A 6,297-nucleotide genomic window follows, 5' to 3' on the forward strand; every position below is an offset into this window, starting at 1 on the left:
CTCAAGTTCTTTTCAAGGGCTCTTTAAGTAAGTAAAATCCAAAGATGGCTTTCTTCTAATGCTCTTTATTAAAAGTAGTGAGTGGAGGCAAGTCATACGGCACCCTAAAACCACATCAAAGCAATAAACCATATATCAAACCAAATCTCGTAAAGTTGATGATGGTAAGATTGTATAGTACATCATGTCATATAACAACATTGGTCATTCTTTACACCACTACTAAATTACAACTACAAGAGCTTTAATGAAGAGACCAAATCATAAACCATAGAACAAACCAAATCTTCTCATTAGCAACCTTGAATGTAGTCATAAACTAAAAGGAAAAAATGCCATGTACAAAACCATACACTAGCTTGATCACAACATTGGTCATTCTTTACACCACTACTAAACCACACCTACAAAAGCCTTAATGAAGAGAGCAAAGCATAAACCATAGAACAAACCAAATCTTCTCATTAGCACCCTTGAATGTAGTCATAAACTAAAAGAAAAAAAACGACACGTACAAAACCATACACTAGCTTGATCACAACATTGGTCATTCTTTACACCACTACTAAACCACACCGAGACCAAAGCATAACCATAGGAAAAATCAAATCTTCTCATTAGCACCCTTGAATGTATCCATACAAACAAGACGCATAAAAACGTATAGATATCTCCACAAGACGCATAAATATGTGCATATCCCTCAAAAAGATACATGGTCTTGAATTGTTGTTCATCAAAGAAAAAAAAAACCATAGATCATTGTCATGGATTGCTAATAGTATCTAGGTGATCTACGAAGCATCATGATGTGTTCAAGCACTAAGCTCCAGCTTGAGCGTCTCCACGGCCGCATGAGAGAACTATCCTGAAGTGAGCTGCAATTTTTTTGAAGTGATTGACACATTTTAGAATCATAATCCATTCTGGTAATAAGTATCACCAAAAGCACAAGCTCACAATATACTTACCCACTTTTTTGGTGTGCGATTATTCACACCACCTTTGATCAATAACTTCATGGCAAGCATAATATAGTACCCACAATCCTTAGTATTTTCTTGCCTTGCCATCTAAACAAAAAGAAAAAAACACCACTTACAAAACTTGTATAGAGGCCAAATCATCAATTTTTTTCTCAACACAATACCCCCTATACCTCCATTGTTCTAACATGACAATTTTTCAAATCTAAAAGCTCTTTTCTAAGAACTAGATGCGATGTATAAGCTCCAAAATACTGCAAAACTCTGAAAGCACAAAATATCACTATCTTATTTAAATACCACACCGAGAGCACAACAATGTAGAGGAGAACTACACATACCTCTGCAAGGGGATAATATACTGATCAATTTCTCACAAGGCAAGAGAGTCAAAGAACAAAATTGCACTCTTGTCTTTTTGTAAGCGAAACACATACTGTACATGGCAATTAACAGCAAGCATCCAATGGCCTCTACCAAAAGACATTTTCACAATATACGTAAGAGATGAGGTAAACACACATGAATAAATCATACATTACTATCATCTCCATACTCATCCACAATTGGAAAAAAAGTGAACATGCGTTTGGATAGGTTAGCTCTACCAAAGTAGTTTGCATTGCCCTCTCACTAGGCAAGGTTTGAACAAAACACAACCACAAGCTATCAATGAACCAAACATGATTGAGAGCCTCCTCTTCAAAAATATGCTCCATCCACCTACAAGGTCATGGCCTTATTATGCTACATATCCCATAAACCATTCAATCAAAAATCAACTCTAACAAGCAACACTTACATGTGAACTTGCCCTCTTGCCTGTAATTCCACTTGCAAGTTTAGCATCATATGTTATCTCAAGTCCATATCTTGATGAGCATAATTGGATGGGGATACCCTTAGAAGATCTATTAAGCATAGGTCACTCATTACATACTATGTCAAAAAGGAAACAAGCCATTATATGGAAGAGGGCGTATCGTGGCGTGTTTGAGCCCATCAAGAGGTCATGCGCATAAGTACTCCCACTTGGAGAAGAAATATCTATATGTGTTTGGATTTTGCCTTTACCATTTTTCATTGGAAACATGATCATCTCATTTTGCTTAATGGATAAAAAGAAAACAAAACAAAAATGTTAGAAATTGAAAATAAAGCCGTGACAATCTGTGGGTAAAAAGTAATAAAACATCCAATACTTAGCAAATTACTGGAGATATGGTTTGGGGATGTTTCTCATCCTCCATTTGTGATGTATGTTCATCTTCACTCTCCATACTCTTAGCACGTGAGAGCATTATCCTCACGTTCTAAATCCATATCCTTTTCTTCTTCATCATCATGTTTGTTATTCTTGTATTTTCTTGACTAGAGAGACATTTAAGCATGCAAAAAATCTTAAACTTAGAATTTTATACATAAGATAAAATTTAGAAAGCATTGAAGCAAAGAATGAGAGCATATCTTACCATCCTCTTGTATCCTTTTGCAATATTTGTTTTCATCTTTGCAACTCAAGTTGGCATGTCACTCTCCCACTTTGTCATTTCCTCTTGCACATGGTTCACAAACCATTCTTCATATGGCATCTTTTGGAAGGAAGAGCTTAAGCACCATCTCTTCTCACCATTTGCATTGAGATATTTTAGATGCTTCTTTTGGGAAAGTTTTACACGAGTCTCGATGCTTTGAAACCGTGTTTCGGCTTGCCTATGGGACGTGACCCATCAGCCAATTTGGGCTTTTGACTACCCTTTGGTCTCCCCGTAGCTCTACGAGGAACGTCGATGATAATACCATGATGCTCTTTGATATGGTGGATAAGGTCAACGCGTCTCTCCCATGCTCTATTCCACTTTGGACAGGCTTCTTTTACTCGACAATAGCGGACAAGCGCCCCATCTCTTTTCCTAAACTCCTCAGTGAAGAGTTGCTTTGCCTAAACATTAATAGGCATTCTCTCTCTCTCTCTCTCTCTCTCTCTCGCCCGCTCAACATCCAATATATACACAAAACCAAAAAAGGATCAATTTAATCACATCATATTTCACAAAGTTCCTTCTCTAAAAGATGTAGATTGAAAAAGAGGTGTGTCGATTATACCATGACATCCATTTCGTATATGCACCAACATCTCATTGTGAATGCGAAGAGGAAGACTCGCCTCTCCTCTTCATGAGGCTTCGTTTTGCTTTACAAGCACCATTAGACGTTCCCTTAAATGCAATCTTCGTAGCTCCAATCTTTGCGGGCACTAATGCTTTTTGTAATCCGGGGCTTGAGTGAGACCATCGTGGAGCTTTGCGGGGTGTCATCCCAGTGCAATTTGAGGAATTTTTGACAAGCACGCTTAAGGTTAAGAGGATTAACGGCTTCAATGCAATATAATATCCATCCGCTCCCTCTTACGCGGCCCTCCTCTCCTCGTAGCACGTGACCCTGCTCTTGTGGTTTTTAAATGCCCCTGCTCAACCTTAAGAATTGTTAGGAAATAAGACGTAGCTAAATAGATAATTGAGTAGATTACTTAATGGAGAGAGATAGATTTATATACACGAGATTATAGAGTAGAGAGAGAGAGAGAGAGTACACACGATATACGTGGTTCACCCAATGTGGGCTACGTCTATGGGAAAGCAGCCACTCAATGGCTTTAGTACTTCAAAACAAGAAGTAGTTTACAAAGGGATTATACCCTTAATGGAGCTCCCGCCTTGCTTCACTCTCACCACCTCACACTCACCTTGTTGCATCAACTTCACACTATGAAATGTGTGTAGAAATGGCCTCCTTTTATAGGCCAAAAGGGCTGCCCTCTCTTATGAGAGACAGCCATGTGTAGCCGCCCTTGTGCGAATAAGTCCAAATCGGACCCTCCAATCCGCCCATGTGTGGCCGCCCTTGAGAAGACAAGTCCGCTTTTGAATTCGGCCACCGGCCACCGGCCATTGACTTCCGACCACCGGCCACCGGCCATTGACTTTCGACCACCGGCCATCGGCCATAGACTACCGGCCACCGGCCAACCGACCGGTTGTTTTCCGACCACTTTCCGGCCGCCGTCCAGCCATAATATTCCGGCGAAAAAGAATATTCCGGCAAAATAAAGTCTCGGGGGCCTCCGCCCCCGAGGCCTTTAAAGTTGCCCCTGATTCTTGTCCGTGAAAATTTTGGTTTCCGGTGAGTGATTTTCCTTCACGCACGATGGCTTCTCCTCATAATGGGGGCCTTACAAATGTGCGCTTTTACCACAGAAAATTACAAGGGTAAATCAGGCTCCATACTTAACAAGAATCTTGAATGGCGCTAATAGTGTGCAGGTGGAGGTAAATTTGGGTAGCGCGTCACACGAGAGCAGTAACACAATGTGGATATAGGCCTGAATAGAGGGGGGGATAGAGAGGACAAACCCCCGTAAATTCGAGCTGCCTCAGGCTGTGTGCAATGGCAAGAGAGCAATGGCGAGAGAGCAAGAGACAGCAATGGTGAGAGAGCAGGAGCAGGCTACATCGATCCGCCTCCAGCTCAGGCAGTGTGCAATGGTGAGAGAGCAGGTAAAAGCTATGGAAATTCTGCAAGCAAAAACGCGAGTCAGTGCTAATTTCTTGGTGCATTAATGCTGCCATTAATCCTCTGCCAGGCCCATACCCACCTCGATTTGCACGCAGTGGCCCGAATTTACCCTTTACCACATCCTACATCCAAGAGAGACCCCACCATCGATCCCCTCTAAACTTGAGGCGTGCCACATAGAGAGGGGGATATACCCCCCCCCCCCCCCCCCCCCCCCCCCCCCAATCCTTCCTTTGGCATGTCAAAAAAGGCGAACATCATCGACATCCACTTTGAGTAGCTTGTGCGATGTGACATTGAACTCCAACTACAAGAATCTAAAATCAACCTTCATGCACATGGATCGTGCTGATAAAGTGCATGGTAGAGTGTAGTGGGTTTGTAAATTCTTTGTGTTGTGTTGGTTCAATTGGTGTGCACCACGAGGAAAAAATATCCCTTTGTACTTCTTTTCCATCGGTCCGTCCTCTAAATTCGACCTTAGCCTACAATCCTGCCACTTGAATATTCCCTCCGCAAGCCAAGAGCTAGGGGAAAGGAGAGAGTAGAAAAGCATGATCTCTATGTGAGTATTGTGAGGTCCCCCCCAAGTGCCATGGTGAACTCACTTTCCATCCCCCCCCCCACCCCCCCTCCTCCCCCAAAAAAGGCTCCACTTATTGTCATGAATAACACCTCTCTCCTTCCTGAACCAATCCTCAATATTGTCCTCCCCATTAAAATACCCTTAGGGACATCTCCTTGATTTTCTCCAACATCTTGTTGGGTTTCCTCCTCATGCGCTTCTACAGAAGTTGCCACGTTCCTTCCTCTCCAAGGCATCCCAGAGCAGGATCAAATCAATCTTGTTGGTGGGCAACCTCTTCCCGCCCGTTGTAACCCCCTCGTCCCCTTTGGGCTTTCCCCCTCTAGAAAGTTGTGGAATTGGTCCTAGTTGCACAAGAGGTAAGCCCTCCAACCCTTCCTGCTTGAATTGTAAAACGGGAACATGAAATTTAGGCTACATTAAGACTGCAAAAGAGAAGGAGACTCTTTTCCACTCAAGCACCATACAATGATCTTCGTGCCCAAGCAATTGATTCACATTCAAGCTCTAGATTTTGTTGGACTATCAAGCTCTCTCAAGTGCTCATTGGCTGCCACAAGCTTGTTCCACCTACAATGGGTTGACCAAGTGGGAACACTATGGGTGCCAGTCAGTGAGCCAGCTCGAATTGTGAGGGGTTGAGGGCTGCGCAATCTTAATGGCTCAGCAAAGGGCATGCGATCTCATTGGTCAAGCATAGCAAAAATCACACGTGCATGGGCAGTCTGAACCAGCTCTTAAACAAGAGCCCTACCATAGCTTCTCATTGGGCCCCGACCACCTATGGAATTTATGCGCCAATGAATGCACTCATAGTGGCTGCCTCAAGATGTAGAAGTGGAATCTATTGAAGATCTCCCAAAAAACCATAAGCTGTTTATCTTTTGCTCTCTAGGGATGACTGAGTTTCTAGTCACTTTGTGCACATGTGCCCTCTCAAGCACCCTTGTCCTACTTGACCTATTACAAAGAAAAATCATCTTCCTCTAGCCCAAACCCAACGTGATCCCCAAGGGTGACAGTTCCATGCCCCCTTCGAAGGACAAGTCCTCCATGAGGCACCTAAGAAAGGTGAGCCTTCCAACCCACATAAAAACTAGGATCAGTATGCTCCTTGGAGTCACCCCTTGTTGAGGATGACTTAGAAGT

The 6,297-nt window shown here is 42.8% G+C and overlaps 2 pseudogenes; both read right to left on the minus strand.

Annotated features, from left to right (window-relative positions):
- Positions 1 to 822: 822 nt before the first annotated feature.
- On the minus strand, positions 823 to 3,166 carry LOC147418075 (uncharacterized; annotated as a pseudogene).
- LOC147418076 (uncharacterized) lies at positions 1,360 to 2,494 on the minus strand (annotated as a pseudogene).
- Positions 3,167 to 6,297: the final 3,131 nt, after the last annotated feature.

This window comes from Adiantum capillus-veneris, chromosome 30 (genome assembly GCF_014529385.1).
Source record: "Adiantum capillus-veneris isolate H3 chromosome 30, ASM1452938v2, whole genome shotgun sequence".
NCBI lineage: Eukaryota > Viridiplantae > Streptophyta > Polypodiopsida > Polypodiales > Pteridaceae > Adiantum > Adiantum capillus-veneris.